The sequence below is a fragment of the Paramormyrops kingsleyae genome, chromosome 4 (assembly GCF_048594095.1).
Source record: "Paramormyrops kingsleyae isolate MSU_618 chromosome 4, PKINGS_0.4, whole genome shotgun sequence".
NCBI lineage: Eukaryota > Metazoa > Chordata > Actinopteri > Osteoglossiformes > Mormyridae > Paramormyrops > Paramormyrops kingsleyae.
Genome location: NC_132800.1, coordinates 41,578,743 through 41,598,311, shown reverse-complemented (window position 1 = coordinate 41,598,311; position 19,569 = coordinate 41,578,743).

The window sequence follows — 19,569 nt, the reverse complement described above, 5'->3', positions numbered from 1 at the left end:
GAACAAGGACGAAAAGAAAGACAAGACACGACAAAGAACAGGAAACGCAGACAGGCAAACAGAGAAGGGAGACACAGAGGGAACACCCACAGGTGACACGAAGGGGCCAGGAGCAGTGGCGGAGCTAGACTTTTAAAACAGGGGTGGCAAAGGGGTGGCAAGGTATTATTTTGGGGGGTCAATATGCAAAGTGTTCAGTTACACTAAAAATAAATTATTTTCCACAAAATGTATACAGATTAATTAAAGTTTTTATTTTCCAAAATGTACACAATTATATATGTATTAAGTATACAGCAAAAATAGAATAAGTATTCAAAGTGCTCCTTGGACTAATCAAGTCCAGTAGTAAACAAAAACTGAGGTAAACTTGGACCTGTCAAAACAAGGCAGGACAAGGCAGTTGTACACATTCAAATATGTACCACAAGAATAATAATAGAACAGTATGTATGTATGAGAGTGTATGTGCGAGTGTGTGTGTGTAGGCTATATGAGTGAGCTTGTGTATGTGCGAGTGAAAGAGTGTGTGAGACAGCTCGCGATGACTGGTCGGAAAACAACGTGTAGTCTGACATGTTTCTTGTCCACGACGTGACAAAATTTTTAGGAGTCAAAATCGTGTAATCTGACACAGCGACTATCGTAACAGACAAAAAAAATCGATTCGAATCGTAAATCGAGTTTTTTATTTAAAAATCGCCCAGCTCTAATTAATGCTAAGCACTACAGTGCAATGTCTCCCTTACTTCCCGTTAAAACAGTACTTCGTTTAATTTAATACCAATAAAAGCCGTACATACCAGCAAAAACGCTCTACATCGATCCCGCGTGTGCTGCCGCGATGTTTTGGAGCCGTTTGGAGCACGAAATACCTGCGTGTCAGTTTAACCAATGAAAAGTGTAGCAGCAACAGCACGCTGCACGCTTGTGCGTGCTGCGTAAGGATGCATTCACGTTCGCTGGGAGATTTGAGAAATGTTCGTAAAAATCAAACAGTGTAATGTTTTCAGCGCGGTGGCAACAGGGGTGGCAAGGACTTCGTCTGGGGTGGCAATTGCCAACCCCGAGCCGGAGGACCCGCAGGCAGCCACCGAGCCACAGCCAGGGGCCGAATAGGCGAGCCAGGGAGCAGGGTGGGCGGGACCCGGGCCCGATGCCTGTGTCCCCGTCCCTTACGGGAAACTGACTGGCGGGGTCCTTGGGGGTGTCGGCCTCGCTGAGGCAAGGGTGAGGGAGTCAAGAGGGAGGTCCCTGAGGGTGGAGGCTCAGGCAAAGCAGGGGGCGTGGCTGCAGGTGGTGCAGCCGGAGCCGCGGGCGTGGCCGCAAGCAGTGCAGCCGCGGGCGGTGCAGCTGGAGCCACGACCAGGACTGGCTGGACGGGAGAGCCGGGCTGGATGGGAGAGGCGGCCTCAGGCAGGGCCGCGGGCGTGTGGCCAGCAGGGGGCGCCTCGGCGGGCGCCGCCATCACTTGGCCAGCAGGGGGCACCTTGGCAGGCACCTTGGGCGTGTGGCCAGCAGGGGGCGCCTCGGCAGGCGCCGCAGTCACGTGGCCAACAGGATGCGCCTCGGCAGGTACCTCGGGCGTGCGACCGGCAGGGGGCACCTCGGCAGGTACCTCGGGCGTGCGACCAGCAGGGGGCGCCTCGGCAGGCACCGCCCTCACATGGCCAGTAGGGGGCGCCTCAGCGGGCGCCTCGGGCGTGCGGCCAGTAGGGGGTGCCTCGGCAGGCACCTCAGTCATGTGGCCAGCAGGGGCACCACGGGCAGAGCGGCTTCCTCCGCTGCAGGCGGAGGCAAAGCCAGGCCCTCGGGCGGAGCTGCAGCGGGCACCCTCAGTTCCTGGCCAGCAGGGGGCGCCTCGACGGGCGCCGCCATCACGCGGCCAGCAGGGGGCGCCTCGGCGGGCACCTCGGGCGTTGCTGCAGGCAGAGCGGCGGCAGCTGCAGGGACCACAGGCTGGGCAGGCGGGTCAGGCAGGACAGGCGGTGCTGCTGGCAGAGCGGCGGCAGCAGCAGCAGCAGGCGGTGCTGCTGGCAAGTCCGGAGCAGACAGGTCCGGAGCAGGCAGGTCTGGGACTGCCCCTTTAAGGGAGAAACAGGAGGTAATGAGGTGGGCGTGGCACACATTAGGAGCGGACGGAGCGGAGCGTGACATTGAAGTTGTTTTGCATTGAAATTGTTTAAATGCTGCCTTTGGTTTAGAGAGAAGGAAAATTATTTGGAGTTATTTGGAGTATGTTCCATTTACCCATGTTCAGTTTAGCAGTATGGCTCAACTTTTTTTTTTTAGATGGTTCAAGGTTGTAAAATTCTAAAAAAGGAAAAAAAAATGTGAATAAACTGTAGTATCAAATCGGAATATTCATAGAATCGCAATACTTACAGAACTGCAATACATATCAAATCGGCACCTAGGTATCGTGATAATATATCGGGAGGTTACTGGTGATGCCCATCCCTAGTACATTTGCTCTATTTTACTGCTAGGCACAGTTTAGCAATAGAATATATGCAAATGAACAATGACATAATAAAAAATAACAAGAATTTCCTCTTTCTCAAAAAGTTACTGATATCTAGCTGTATGGTTAGATGAACACCACTTCAGTTCCCAAAACTCTCCTCTGGGGCACCCCAGCCATTCTATATATTTGTTCAATTTCACCACCAGCATAGTTAATCAATCGATAAATCTTATTTAGTTAAATAACTAAATGAGATACCAATTAGCCAAAAATGACATGGGTGTGTTACATGGTTACTGCAAACACTGGGAAGACTTTTGAATGGCTCAGCTGACACACTTTGACAGACATAAAATCATAGTTTTACACCAACATGAAGATCATTTAATCATCATTTTGTTGGACTGCCTAAGACAGAGTTGCCCAATTCCTGTCCTGGGGGGCCAGGATCCACAGTTTTCAGATTTCCCTGCTAAGATACATCTTAATCAGTGAATTGCCAGGTTAAATGTTTATGTCTGAGTAGGGAAATATAGAAACTGTGTTGCAAACTGAAACAGAATTAAGGAACTCTGACCAAAGAGTTTTACACAGTATTGTACTTATTCAGGCATGTATAGGGAGACATCATTATGATATCTCAGATGTTGCTTCAAACACTGTACAGTTGATCTATTAGAAAGTCTGTATTCATCATGTCAGTGGTGACATTTCATTTTGCATCAGCTTCTCGATATGCTGTCGACCATGTAGGAATCAGACATAGGCTCATACACGTCTCACATGTAGATGGAAAATATTGCCCTTTTGGCATTTAAAAAAAAACACAGAAATCAATAACCTGCTTATGGCATACGATCATGACGGTGGAGCGTCGAGCCCCGAGTGGTATCAGAGCCCGGCCGAGTCCAAGACCTAGTTTGTGGAGCTTTGGGGCCACAAGAGAACCTAAGCATGGGGCATGATAAATGGACCTGTATCGTGCTGAGGTGCAGAATCAATTTGCAAGTTGCCAGTGAAGAAAGTTCACTACAATCTACAAAGGTTTTTTTTTTGTTAGAACTGGGCTTGTATTACCACCAAAAAGTCTCTAGGGGGCTCTGGGTGGTGTTATGGTATTTTCATTGAACACGCCCACTTTAGAGCCATTCACTCGTCTCACTTTTGAAGGAAAGATTTGTATCCATCAGCCACATAGATCCACATTGGGTTGTCTTGTAGTGTAATGTACCATGTGTCCATTTTCACTGGATAATTAATAAGAGGTTGCAGTTTGGGACTGGCACCCCATCCAGGGTATCTCCTGCTTTGTTTTTTAAGCTTACAGGACAGACCCCAGGCTCATCATGATCCTGGATAATCAGTTAAGTAAGATGGATGGCATTTGGCGTTTTCCATCCATTCATCCATTTTTGTAATTTCTTCTGAAATACAGAGTATCGCCGACACTGAATCCTATCTCACTGGATAGGGATATTTTTTTTAAATTTCCTTCTTGATTTCTTGTTTTACTTTTTCTTCTGCATCTCTCTCTCTCTGGGGGAACATTACTGATTGTCTTGCTGTTAGTAATCAATCGAGTCTGGCATCCCCGCTACAGAAGGCTGGGGAGGATGTCCGCTACTGGGTATTGTGGGACATCAGGGGGCATCCCTACCTGCTCATCTAGCTGAGCCTCTGCAGTGACCAAATATTTTTGTTACAAAGTGGGAATGATACATATTTGTTGGTCATGGGGGGTATACGTTGTGTGTTTTATGAAAAATGTAATATATATCACTTGAATAGAAAGAAAAGAAAATACATTCAACAAGCTGTCATGAATCATAACAGCTTTTCAGAAAAGCATGTAATTATGTTGAGGGAAGTGATCTGTTCATTTCCTATGACCAGGGAACTGTTTCCCACTCTCGCGGGGAGCCCTCTTTACTGGTTTCCTGTGGTGATGAGTGATTAGACATCTTCTCTGGCATTTTTGTTGTAGCCTCCCCAGTCTGACCTGTCAGTTCTGTGCTAAATGGCATTTGCCATGACACCTTTAACCCAAGCAAACGAGAGTAACGGCCTTTGTTTTTTAACAAGTTTAAAACAAGAAATTTTGGAAAACCTCAGTTTTATTTACTCTTGGCATATAGGCGGAGTCAAACCACAATTTCCTCTCTCTGTATGTGTGCTGCTTCCTCCCTCTTGCCTGGTCTTTGCCGTGGTGGGCTGGCTGGCTGGTATTGCAGATTACCCAGCAGGCTGTGCTTTGCTCCTTATTAATACTAAACCCCATGTCCGTTCCAGTACTTTGGGTCTTAGTTTTTCCCCCACATTTTTCCCGAGTTGATCTGCAGGTAGGGGCAATATGGTTTCCAGCCGCTTCAGCTTCTGTTCCTCCCATGGCACCCGGCTCCCTTCCATGCTGCAGTCAGCCCCTGCTGAGGGGCCCCATCCCCCAGCACTTTGGCAACAGAAAACCTGCTGGCTTCTTACCCCACATAATCCTGGGTCTCGATTCTCTATAGTGGGGGGGGGGGGGTGGATATAAACATGTTCGGGTTTGTTGTATCTGCAGCCCCACACAAAAGTCACTTTGCCTCTCCCCACTGATCCACCCCGCCTAACCTCCTCCAGTGTAGTTTTTGGCCAGTAGTGGGCGGCACGTAAATGTGTAGTTTGAATAGTGGCTATCAGTAAGCACAGCTGTTTGGGAGGTAGGGTATGCTGTCCTCTCATGCATAAATCACCAGCGATCCCATACAGGTGGCAGGATCCACTCTGCTTCCCGTTAATGATGTCAGTTAATCCATTACCGGACACTGCTTGGGTGAAGGTCTTTTACGAGGACTACTTCTGCCAAAATGGATTATCCATCCATCCATCTTGCAGAACCGCTTATCCTGTGTGGCTTTGCAGCCAGGCTTTGCAGGGAAAGACCCTGGATGGGATGCCAGTCCCCTGAGAAATGCTAATCCATCTAAGCTGGATGTTTTTACACTGCAGAAAACAACCAGAGTAACTTGAGAAAACCCACAATCCGATGCATATTTCACAAGGGTTTTGTATTTATAGATGGAGTTTATGGAGTTTGTGTGCCGGTATGACTGGCTGTGGTGGAAAGTTCCAGCATCGGTGGCGCATCCATGTGGGGGATTAGGGGCTGGTTGCCTTTGAGTCCAGTGCCTCACTCATCTCTGACATGTCTTTGGCATTGGATGAAACATCAGGGAGATGCTGGTCGCAGGCTGTGCTCCCACAATCCACTGCAGTGTCCAGGCCCAGTGGCGCATTTAAAGAGCTGACACCCACAATTTGGATCCGTTGCTGTCAGAAATACCTTTGTGGCCCGTTCCTCTCCTCCTGGTTCCCACTGCTTTCCATCCTCACCCCCTCCACTCGTCCAACTGCAGTCCTTCGTCGGTGGGGCCTGGCGACACAGCCCCCATGATGCGGACAGGTACCGTTACCACTGTTTTCTATCTCTCCACCCACCATGTAAACAAAGCCATACTGGAGGGGCAGCAAGCAGTTTTACCGCAGAGAAAAAATCCTCATGGGGTATGCTGTATAAAATCCCCACATGACCAGATGGCTGTAATGTGAGGTACCAGAGGAGGTGCCGTGGAGCTTCTAAAGGACAGGATATTCCCAGGGCCGCTCAGAGACACCACGGGATGATACTCTCCTGTTAGTCTATCGACCACGTGCGAGAGGAAGCGTATTGTTTCAGTGATTCAGAAATAAGGACTCCATACAGGTTCTTTACACATTACATTTTCATGTCCCTTAAATGACTCATGCAGGTTTTGCAGAGGGAATGAGTCATCCAGGGTTTCCCCAGCACTATGGTGTCGGGGGTCTTTGTGATCCTGGCATCGGGGGTCTTCCCGGCGTTGGCGGTCTTTGATCGCGATCAAAGGCGGTGCTGCCATGTCCCCACGCCTGGGCCCCGCCCCGGCAGCCTGTGGCCCACGGGACTGGCACTCCACTGACAAGCTTTAATTAACCACACAGAGTGGCCGTCTTCGCTGATGTATAGTTGTGTCCCCATGACCTTTACACAATTAAAGCTACATTACTGCTGATACGCCCTTGCAGTGATTCCTGGGTTCAGTCTGGATGCCATTTAGAACAATCTTAAGGACTCTGTGTGTGTGTGTGTGTCAGAGTGTATGTGTGTTTGTTGTAAAGGCGTGTTTTCCAGACAGTGCCGAAAAGCAGGTGAGCCTCGCAGACTCTGATTTCTGGCTCCTGCCCAGCCTGCTACACGCACCCCCGCCCTCCCTCTCCCTGGGGACCTGATGGCACTCACTGGCAGGGTGGCCAAGCAGCTCACCAAATGTTAATGCGCCCCCCGTCCAGATCCTCCCGCCCTTTTGGATGAAGTCTCAGATGAACCCTAGAAGTCACCGGGTGAATTGAGTGAGCCCCCCCCAGTACACACCTGCAAACGCCTCTTACTCCCCGCCCCATGTCCATCTCCCACATGGGCCGGGAGTTCCTCCCCTGTGGGTGGAGATGGGGCGTCATTGAATCTGTAAGGTCCTCACATTGCATGCCCAGCATCCATGAAGGGATAAAGCTGCCTTTAGTAATATGCACTGATTTATATTAGCATGCAGTGTGTTTTTGGTGAGGGAGGGGTCAGGATGGCTATAATAAAGTGCTCCTCTGCAGTGATAAGGTGGCAGACATGAGAGAAATTCCACATCGTCCTCAGAAAACCACACCTAAATACGGGGTAGGGACTGCAACGGTGCCACAAGCCCCGCATAGATACCCCCTGGGATGTAGGGGGTTCCAAACAGAGCGAGGGCAGCCTTTCATCCCTCTCGAACCCCAGGCCCAGTGCTTTGACATCTGCTCCTCCAATGGACTCACAGGTTCCGTCCAGGATTGGTGGCCAATCAGGGGGCAGTGTTTTGGCAGGGCCGTTTGGACCTCGTGAATGAAAGTGGACTCTGTAACGGTACCGAGGAGCAGCACCATTCAACGGTTGGGACGGAGCAGTCCTGCCGCTCGGGATTAAAGCGCCGCGCTGGCGCTCTGCTCCCATCTGCTCAGGAAGCCCCCCCCGGCCCCGCTGGGCTCTCAGCCCGCCCCCCTGGCCCGGCCCGCCCCCATTCAGAACACTGCGCTGCCGCACCAGCGTGGGCGAGTGGGCCTTCCTCTCTATGCTCAGGTCTCAGCCCAACCATGCTCTCTCCATGCCTCTAAAAACCACCTTTTAAATTTACTTATTTTTATTAGTATCTGCCTATTTATCTAGCTTTTTCGTCTGATATTTTACCAGTGAAATTTGCAAATTTTTATATTCTTCACCGTAGTGTTGTACTTATTTCATATTCCCCCAATAACTTTTTATCATCGTAATATGTTATACTTTTTAAAATATTTTATATCGAAATTGTTACATATGAAGTTGTGTATAGTCTACAGCGAGGGGCGGGTTTGTTTTCTCTGGGGCCCCATTCAAAAAGTCACCCCCAATGTAGTGACAGTTTATGGCCAGTAGGGGCCACAGAATAATGCGCGGTGTGAGTGGGAGTAAACACCTCCCTTGGCCAGAGGACACACAAGCACGCTGTGGTTTTTCGGTTCTGCGATGTGTGTGAATGTGATGATTGCCCGCTGTGTGTGTGCCCTGTGATGGGCTGGTAATCTGTCCAGAGTGGCCCCTATGGGCTGGGATAGGCTTCAGGCCCCCTTTTGACCCTGGCCAGTGTAAGCAGTTAGGATGCATTTTGGCGTGAGTGCAGTCATGTCATTGTAGTCATGTCTGCTGTGAACATTCTGGCCCAATTTCCTTCACAAGCTGCCCTGTGAGTGTATGTGAGTCACTGTCCATCAGTGCCACGCCACCAGACGAACGATGACAGGAAGGACAGCGCTGGCTTTGGGGACTCTGACTGCGGCCTGTCACAGAGAAGCGCTTTCCTCCTGCCGATTGGCCGGTATGGTGTGTATGTGCGCACATACTCGCAGAGCATTATGGGAATGACATAGTCCGTGTCCTGCAGAGGGTCCTGGTGCCATGGATTAAGCACCCACGGGTGCCACAGGTGGCTTTGAAAATGTCTGGCTTCCTTTGAGCTGAGTCAGCGTCAGAGCTGTGACTCGGTGCTTTGTTTGGGGGGGGGGGCGCATTGTTTGGGCCAAGGAGAACTTCATCAACAAACCCCGATGAGTGCATCATAAGCTGTTCTGTCCAGTGGAGCGCTTTGTGACTCTTGCCTAGAGCTGGACATGTCATCCCAAGATCATTATTAGTATTATTCTAGAATTTTCCAAGTCAAACGAGTGCCATGGCAAATGGGAGCTTTTAACTCATAAAATATTATATGTTCTCAAGCTCGTAAGAACAGAGGATGTTTGCCAAGAGCATATCTAATGAGGTTGTCCTTGTTCTACCTACCTCATCTTCCAAAGCTGTGAAAATGCAGTTCAATCTGGTGAACGTTTATGTGTTTTTTTTCCCAGCCATACTCACCCCGAAGCACTTAAAGGATGGCACCGCAGAGAGGCATAATGTCCATTAATGTTATGCAGCTATAAAATTCTTCTTATGCAGGGGGAAAAATCCTGGAGGCAATGGAGGCTTGGAAACAAAAAATACCCTTCAGTAGTTAAGGGCTAAAAAAAACCCTGGGGGGTCTGAGGCCAGCTGTCTGTCGAAGACCCACCTGACCTTATGGAAGTCCGAGTGTGGAGTTTACCCTGGAAATGTGGCCTTCTGTGGCGCCCTCATCTGGTGCAGCCAGCAATGGTCAGTAGGTCAGAATGTGGTATGGCAGGGTCCATTGTCTGGGCTGAGGTCATGGTTGAGGCTCAAGGTTGTATCTCTCCAGTGGAAGGTCAGACTCAGGCAAGGAGATCTCTGTATCCATACTGAGGTGTGACAGACCTGCATAAATGGTCATGAAGGCAGCAATAGGGGATTTTTTTTTCAATGCTAGCAGTAGTGCTGGGGGTAGTGCTGCAGCTTTGAAACTCAATGGTTGTGGGTTTGAATCTCACTCAATTGTTTGTTCCATAGATTTCTTCTTACAGTCCAGGGGCCTCATGTATAAACGGTGCGTACGCACAAAAATGTTGCAGACGTCCATTTCCACGCTCACGTCGAGATGTATAAAAACAAAACTTGGCGTACCGCTACGCACATTCTCACGGCAGCTCCAGACATGGTGTACGCACATTTCTGCTCGTTTTGTAATCGGACGGCACTCAGTGGCAAGTCATTGCTACTGTGGTTTCCTTTTTTAAACTCACAATCATGACGCTGACTTTATCCAATACACCAACATTAATTGTATGTTGTTTAGAAATTTACGGCACCTGATTTTTAATCAGTTTGTAACAATAAAACGGTGCAGAAAATGACCGAATTATTACAACTACCATGGCAGCTCTTGCGTTATTGGAAGACATAGCTTATGGAAGAATTAGAAGAGATCGCGTATTCATAGGGATCATAGTGATTTCTTGGCCCATGATGATGACTGGCTTCTAAGTCGATTCAGATTTCCAAGAGCAATCCTTTTGGAGCTGTGTGCTGAACTGGGGCCAGCATTACAAAGGCATATGATGAGGAATTGTGTTATACCTGTCCCTTTACAAGTTCTGCCCACTCGCGGGTTCTATAGCCACAGGTGCTTTTCAGCGAGAACTTGCGGACCGATCGGGTATTTCTCAGTCGACACTGAGTCGCGCCATGCCAGCTGTATGGGACGGCATAATCCGCTTGTCACCCAGATATATAAAATTTCCTTACACTGTGGTTGAACAGGCAAATATAATTTGCAAATATAATTTGCAGTGATTTTCCCAACGTAGTCGAAGCTATCGACTGCGCGCGCATTGCTATAAAGTCACCTTCAGAGAATGAATTTGCTTATGCTTATGTAAATAGAAAGCACTTTCACTCTATGAATGTACTCTAGCTATTAATGCACTGGGGGCACCTCTTGTACTATTGTCTATAAGAATAAACAAACAGAATAAACGAAAGTAACACCGCATCTGCGCCCTACGTGTATTCATAAACATGCAAGTAATTCAAACAAGTATGGTAGGAGAAAAACTCACGCGCGATGACATCGGCGTCCCCCTCACCCGATAAAAGTGTGTCCCCAATCATCGCAGCAACTAGTTGCTCAAAGAGTGTGAGACCGGGAATTTCGCTACCTCCGCCTGTGCTGCTAAGACTCTTACGGTGAGCGGCCGCTCGTTTTTTCACGTCGATTTTAATGTCCGACCCCTTCTTTTTAATTTCGGCCACCGTGCGAATTTCGGAAACAACACTTTTTTTTTTTTTACTTTTATTAACAACAGTCAACGTAAATACAAACAATAACCACAGTCCTGAGATTGGGGCCGAGTTCTCAAATGAAGATATACATGTTTACAATAAAAATCTGAGGAAAAATAAATAAGTAAAATAAATAAATAAAAATAAATAGACAAACTCCAAGCAAAAACATAAACTTAAAAGAGACATAAGTGGCCTATCCAACAAGGCTTTGGACTGGTCTCCACCTTCTTTCAAAGACGTGAGTCTTCAGCTGTAGTTGTGCTGTCAACTGTTCCATTGCGGAAACAACACTTTTAACTGACTCCGCCACGCTGTGCCACTCAACCTTCGTTTATTGCTGATGCCACTTATACCACCAAATAATATCACTTTTCTTTTCTCGATTTCTGTTAACATGACCTCCACTTCGCACTCGCTGAAATACTTCTTTTTCCCTCGTGGTTTATCCATTGTTGTTTAAGAAAAACATAGAACAAAGCTGGCATTTATACAGATTAACATATGCAAATATACATAATTATGGGCGGGTCGGGAGGGGGGGGGTGGCTGTGGGCTCGTTCACGTACGTAAAAATTTCGCGCTCATTGGGATTTATAAAGGGAATGTGCATAGATCTGTGCTTACGCAAAGTTTTATGCAAAGTTTTTTTTTTTCTTGCTTACGCACATTCCTAGTTTTGTCCTTACCCCATGTTTTAGAGAGAATTCTACCACGTCGTTATACATGAGGCCCCAGGTGAATTAGTATGGTGTGTGTAACCTGTGATGACTGGCATCCTGTCCCATGTCCCCCTGCTCACTGGAGTTTTATCTTATACAAAAAAAAATTTTCTAAAGGCAAAGTGAAAAGTGTTTGGTTGAGAGGTTACCAATCAGACTGTAGATGAGGTGGGTCCAAGAAACTAAAAGAGGCGGGACAAACCAATCAGGTGTCTTGGTCCCATCTCCTCTAGTTGCTTGGACCCACCTCCTTGACAATCTGTTTGGTTATCTTTCTAATCCAATCATTTTTCGCTCTGCCCTCAGAACAATTTTGCGTAAGAAAAACCTCCACAAGACGTCCCCACATGCTGTCTGCCATAGGGTCCAGCCTCATTACAGCCCAGTCCTGGATGAATGGGCTAAAAATCCAGATTAACTTAAAAAGTGAGAGCAAAAGGGCCAAGTTTCTGCAAGCTTTGCTGATCCTTTCTCATAGTTATTCATATCTTTACTAAATGGCCAGTTGCATGCTGGGATTGAGCATGTGATCTAGGTGGGTGGGGGGGGGGGGGGTCATGTTAATCTTATGGGTATAACCGTTCAGTTCCTTATAAGCTAAAAGGAGGATTCGGCGTCTCCTCCAGGTGGAGGGAGGCGTGTACAGACTCACATGATGGGCTCGTATTCTGTGCCTCGTTTACACCTCTAGTTGAAGGACAGGGACAGTCTGACACTGTAGCACGTTGCCTGGCTGTGGGATCCTGTCCGCTGCTTAGTCCAGGAGCTGTGAAAACCCTCCTCAGCTTTGTGGTGCTTCCGAGCAGCGGGAAGCCTGTCCTGGATATGGAGTCAGCCAGTAGGTTAAAGGACTGGTAGGATGCTTAAGTACAGGACGATTTTTCAGAAAACTGAACCATTTTCAACAACAGTGCTCTTTGTGAGCCAAGGATTGCAGCAGTAAAGTCTATTTTATCATTTTCTAACCTCTGACCAAAAAAACAGGTGTAGTTTTTACATCTTTTGAGAGTAGAGATAACTGGAAGCTGCTGGGAGCTGTGGTTTGCACCTGACTGGATCTCCCCAGGAAGGATGGCTTTGATGGACAGCACCTTCTCCATGATGGACGTGTCCTTGTGTCACTGCTGAGGTGGCCGGGTTGGACGTTGGTGGGGCTCCAGGTTGACAGCTCGCCACCAGCTGGCTGCTCGCTACCTATGGGCCGTTATCTCGGCCCTGGGGCTTCAACTGCGCCACCTGTATGTGTAAAACAGAGACAGGGTGGATCAAAAGATGTGACCCACAAAAAGAGGTCTGGGGTGTTTTATGGGAACTTTCTCCACAAGGTTCCGGTACAAATACTGGCCTCCCAGGCTTTCAGGACACTGGGGTCACAGTCTCAGAAATGATGGTAATGAGTCACACTGGAGGGGTGGAATTGAAAGTGAACCAGACCTGGAAAAGGCCATAATTCCTTTATCTGCATTTTCGATGATGTTTATAGACTTATTATCCTCTGACCTTTCTGAAACATCTGACAGTTCTACACTATTCTATACTGCAATTCGTATTTCTGGAAGTTTCCAGCATCTACAGTAATGCATTAATCCCCTTTGCAGCGGCATGACAGGTCAGCGTGGCGTTTAATGGCATGTGTGAGGTGAGCTCTGCGGTCAGGAAAACAGGTCGTCTTGTGTTGTTGCTGTGTTACATCAACGGGTGTCTCTCTGCCAGCGTGGGAACTCTGAGAAGCCAGCCCCCCACCCCATTCCCCGCCCACCCCCTCCCCCCAGTGGTCTTCCCGATCCTTCCGTCGTTTCCCCTATCTCCTCTCATCTCACGCTTGTGTGCACAGAGCCACCCTGACTGTGTGAAGACGCCCACACACACACTGACACACACACACACACGGTGACACACATTCCAGCACATACGCACAGACACACACACACACAAACACACATACACACATGCATACACACACCGGCACAGTCGCATACACACCGACACACAGCATATGTACACATGCACCGACACGCTCACACAAACATGTACACACACACACTGAGACACACACACACACACACACACCAACACACACACATACACACACCGACACACATTCCAGTACATATGCACACACATGCATACACAAACACATACATGCACACACTGGCACAGTTGCATATGCTCCGACATGCACAGCATATGTGCACACGCACCGACACGCACACACAAACATGTACATACACACACACTGACATACATACATACACACAGACACACACCCACACACACACAGACATGTGGTGAGCAGCCAGTCTTTTTTTCTGGACATTGCCATTTTGTTATTTTTGCACCTCCTGTGTTGTTCCCCGGGTGGTGCCGCCTGTCTCTGCTTGGGAACAGGTGGAGGGCTTGTCCGGGTGAATTTGCTTCCCATCAGAGCTGGAGCCTCCTCATGGAGAGGCTTCAAGTTCCTCAAAGTAGTGGCTCCGCTGCTCTCCTCACCTCCCTGCTCCCGTTTGCCTTGCGTTTGTGCCTGTGGGCCCTGGGGTAATCATGGCGTGGGCCCTCTGTAGCTTTGCCTTGCTCTGGGGAAATTCGCCCCCCCCCCCCGCCCCTTTAGAGTTTTACAGTCTCTGCACCTGGAGTCTGTCAACATGGCATCACTAGGGCTGTTTTAGGGGGGCTGTAGCCTCCTTTGCCCCCCTCCCCCTAAATGTACACTAATTGATATGCACATTAATATGGGCCATTTTCATCAACCCTCCCCCTCCCCCCATTAAAGGCTAAATCCCCCCTTTTGATAAATCATTATTCCTGATAAATCCAACCATGGCAGAGGGCACCTGGAACATTCCCTGGGAATAAGGGTTGCCTGCCGCAGCTTTTGGGGGGAGCCTGAGGATATCAGCAGCAGTGGGGCCAGCTGGGGGGGGGCTTAATCAGCTGCCGGCTTTTCGGTTCACCCTGCATTACTCTACACTTCAGAAAATGTACATTTCCATTGGTAGATGAGGATTTGGGTCGTCTTTGTACTCTGTTCTACTTAGAGTGCAGTTTAAATATAATTATATAATATTACATAACATGAATGGAGGGATACAGGGATATGTAAGGCATGTATAGATGAGTAATGATAATAATAGTAATATTGATGATGATGATGATGATGATGATGATGATGATGATTGAGGCTCCATAACGAGGTGCCCCAGTGCTCTGCAGGAAGGTCTGTTTTGGGCAGCAGTGCGGTCACAGTTGGCTGCGTGGGAGAGCAGGGCACCTTCCCGTGTGCCTGGACCTCTATGCCAGGCCGACTGTGCCAGAGCACGTCACTGGGCACCTGTCGCTCGCGGCGCGGGGCTGCCCTCTGGGCCGGCCTCCCCCCAGCACACACCCCCGCCTTTCTGTGCTAGTAACAGGCCCCGCCTCCCCACGGACAAGGAGGGAGGGGATGCAGGACTGCAGTGGCGTCCGTTGTTCTTGCTCGTCCCTCTCGCTCTCCCTCGCTCCCAGGCGTCAGCTGGCATGCGATGCGAGGTGCCATTTTGCTGCTGACGCAGCTGAGAGACGGATTTTAATGGCTGTTAGGTCACATGTCCCTGTTTTGCTGAGTGTTTCGCAGCACAGGCAGTGGGGCCTTTTCGACATGGATATTAATTTAAGCCGCCCTCTGCGCTGTAGTCACATGGTAACTCCCGTGAGGGAAGCTCCGCTCATTGCGGGAGTCCATGTTAGAGGTGCAGTCCTGGCAATGTGTCAGAGAGGGCACTGTTGCAGCCTATTACAGTCATCATCCCTGATTCCCGAGGGAATTCCAGCTGAAGTCATTTTACAATTTTACTGGAGGTACAGGGCATGCAGTTGCACCCCCTACTGGTCAGATGAAAATTTGAACATATTAAGTTCAATAAAATGTAATTATTGTCAAGACCTAGGGGACGAAGGACAAGAAGGCAGGTGGGAAAAGGAGATTTATTTCAATGAAAGGAACATAGACTGGAAACAATCTGGATCTCAAGGGATCAGAATGGGAAGACTGGACAATAGGATGGGCACAGGCAACAGGAAGGTTCAATGTCAATGACTGGACTAGGAAACACAAGACTGGGAAGCACATATATACGGGACTAATGATGGCGCTAACAAGAGGCAGTTGGGAGTAATTAACACAAGCATTAGGAATGAGAGCTGAGCCAAACGAGTAACATTTGTGGCTTGTTGGGGTCACACTAGGGAGGAGACAGGAGGGTCCGGTGGAAGCGGGGGGCCGGACATGACATGATTGTAAAGGTATATTTGAAAATATGGCTTGTGTTAGTCATATGAATGTGTAATGATAATTTATTATTAATGTATTTACTGTTTATTTGACAAATTTATTTACCTGGATGAATAACTAGTTGAGCTCTCTCACCTTGCGGTGCATTATGGGAAAAAAAGCCTAATGTCGCCAATGGCTGAAGCAATGCCTCATTGCATTAAAACAGTCCCTGTGTTTGTAGTTATTTAAACAAATGTCTTCCCCATTGCAGCAGTAAGGTGTGTTTGTCAGGGTGGGTGCAGCCCCTTGGGGGAAGCCATCGGTCTGGAGGCATGTTATTGGAAACCCAGCCCAGGTGAAGGGAGGCATTTATGTCAGGGGGAGTCCCCGGGACCAGGGTCTCCCTACTGTGGTCTCATCTAACCTTACGTCCTGTCTCCGCTGGGCTTCACCAGCGCTGTCAACAATTCTTTTTTCAATTTCAGTGCCAGGAACAACTCCCTAAAACACTGATACTGCAAAAAAAAAACAGGTTGTTACATGCTTCCTGCTTTTACATTTTATTTAGTAGATGCTTTTGTACAAAGTGACAAACAGTATGTTTTCGAGAAGGCAGGGTCAGCTACAGTCATGCGAAAAATTTTGGACACCCATTAAATATTTAGTGCTTTACTAAGAAATATCAACATATCAATATTAAATCTTGTTTCAAATTATATTTGTAGATAAAGGTGATGCAATTGCATGAACATTGAAAAACAAAAAACAAATTCACTTATTTAACAAAAGAAATTAACTAAGATGCCAATTTTCACTGAGGAAAAATTTAGGAGACCCTTTGCCCTAATAGTAAATACACTCACCTAAAGGATTATTAGGAACACCTGTTCAGTTTCTCATTAATGCAATTATCTAATCAACCAATCACATGGCAGTTGCTTCAATGCATTTAGGGGTGTGGTCCTGGTCAAGACAATCTCCTGAACTCCAAACTGAATGTCAGAATGGAAAAGAAAGGTGATTTAAGCAATTTTGAGCGTGGCATGGTTGTTGGTGCCAGACGGGCCGGTCTGAGTATTTCACAATCTGCTCAGTTACTGGGATTTTCACGCACAACCATTTCTAGGGTTTACAAAGAATGGTGTGCAAAGGGAAAAACATCCAGTATGCGGCAGTCCTGTGGGCGAAAATGCCTTGTTGATGCTAGAGGTCAGAGGAGAATGGGCCGACTGATTCAAGCTGATAGAAGAGCAACTTTGACTGAAACAACCACTCGTTACAACCGAGGTATGCAGCAAAGCATTTGTGAAGCCACAACACGCACAACAGCAGAAGACCCCACCGGGTACCACTCATCTCCACTACAAATAGGAAAAAGAGGCTACAATTTGCACGAGCTCACCAAAATTGGACAGTTGAAGACTGGAAAAATGTTGCCTGGTCTGATGAGTCTTGATTTCTGTTGAGACATTCAAATGGTAGAGTCAGAATTTGGCGTAAACAGAATGAGAACATGGATCCATCATGCTTTGTTACCACTGTGCAGGCTGGTGGTGGTGTAATGGTGTGGGGGATGTTTTCTTGGCACACTTTAGGCCCCTTAGTGCCAATTGGGCATCGTTTAAATGCCACGGCCTACCTGAGCATTGTTTCTGACCATGTCCATCCCTTTATGACCACCATGTACCCATCCTCTGATGGCTACTTCCAGCAGGATAATGCACCATGTCACAAAGCTCGAATCATTTCAAATTGGTTTCTTGAACATGACAATGAGTTCACTGTACTACAATAGCCCCCACAGTCACCAGATCTCAACCCAATAGAGCATCTTTGGGATGTGGTGGAACGGGAGCTTCGTGCCCTGGATGTGCATCCCACAGATCTCCATCAACTGCAAGATGCTATCCTATCAATATGGGCCAACATTTCTAAAGAATGCTTTCAGCACCTTGTTGAATCAATGGCACGTAGAATTAAGGCAGTTCTGAAGGCGAAAGGGGGTCAAACACCGTATTAGTATGGTGTTCCTAATAATCCTTTAGGTGAGTGTATGTCCCCCCATGGCTGAAATAACCTCAATAAGACGTTTGCAAAACCATATATCAATCTTTGAAATCACTGGCAGAAAGTTTTCCTAACTCTCCAATGCAGAATTCCTTAAGCTGAGTGATGTTTGAAAGGTGTCTTGTGTGCAACAGCATTGCAATAAAATTCAGATCTGGACTTTGACTTGCATATTCCAGAACTCTCCACTTCTTTCTTCTAAGCTTTTTCTTGGTGGATTTGCTGGAACGTTTTGAGTCATTGTCATGTTGCATGGTCCAACCCCACTTCAGCTTCAACTTCTGGACAGATAATTTCACATTGTCCTCAAGCACCCTCTGATACGATGAAGAATTCATAGTGGATTATATGATGGTGAGCTGGCCAGATCTTGCTGCAGCAAAGCAGCCCCAAACCATGACATTTCCACCCCCATGCTTCACAGCTGGTATGAGGTTCTTTTGCTCAAAATCTTTGGTTTACACGAAATATGTCCTCTGTTACAATTTTAGATTGAACTGTCCAAAGCACATTGTTCCAAATGTCCTGGGGCCTCATGTATAAATGGTGCATACGCACGAAAATGTTGCGTATGTCCATTTCCACGCTCACGTCGAGATGTATAAAAACAAAACTTGGCGTACCGCTACGCACATTCTCACGGCAGCTCCAGACATGGTGTACGCACGTTTCTGCTCGTTTTGTAATCGGACGGCACTCAGTGGCAAGTCATTGCTACTGTGGTTTCCTTTTTTAAACTCCACAATCATGACGCTGACTTTATCCAATACACCAAAATTAATTGTATGTTGTTTACAAATGTACAGCACCTGATTTTTAATCAATTTGTAACAATAAAACGGTGCAGAAAATGACCGAACTATTACAACTACCATGGCAGCTCTTACGTTATTGGAAGACATAGCTTATGGAAGAATTAGAAGAGAGCGCGTATTCAGGGATCATAGTGATTTCTTGGCTCATGATGATGACTGACTTCTAAGTCAATTCAGATCTCCAGGAACAATCCTTTTGGAGCTGTGTGCTGAACTGGGGCCAGCATTACAAAGGCAGATGATGAGGAATTGCGCTATACCTGTTCCTTTACAAGTTCTTAGCCACAGGTGCTTTTCGACGAGAACTTGCAGACCGATCGGGTATTTCTCAGTCAACACCAAGTCGCGCCATGCCAGCTGTATGGGACGGCATAATCCACTTGTCTCCCAGATATATAAAATTTCCTTACACTGTGGTTGAACAGGAAAACATTAAAGCGCAATTTGCAGTGATGTCCGGTTTTCCCAATGAAATCGGAGCCATCGATTGCGCGCACATTGCTATAAAGGCACCTTCAGAGAACGAATTTGCTTATGCTTATGTAAATAGAAAGCACTTTCACTCTATTAATGTACAAATTATGTGTTATTCGAACATCTCATTAATGCATGGGCGTCGCCACACTTAAATCTGAGGGGGACGTGTCCCCCTCACATTTCATGATTATTCGTTTGGATCCCCCCCACATTTAACATAAAACATTAGTTTTATGCCAGTGTGTCTCCCCCCCCCCATTCAAAATGCTTCTGACGCCCCTGCATTAATGTTGTGGCTAGATGGCCTGGCTCAACCCATGATTTGTTCATTCTCAGAAACAGTAGTGTTGGAAACAAACTTGAAAATGGGGTGGTACGTGATGGCTGGCTGCTCGGTAAGATTTTGTAATTTGGTCCAATATTGTAAGCTTTGTTTGATTTAACCATCTGAGAATTCCTTAGGGGACAATGGGTACCCA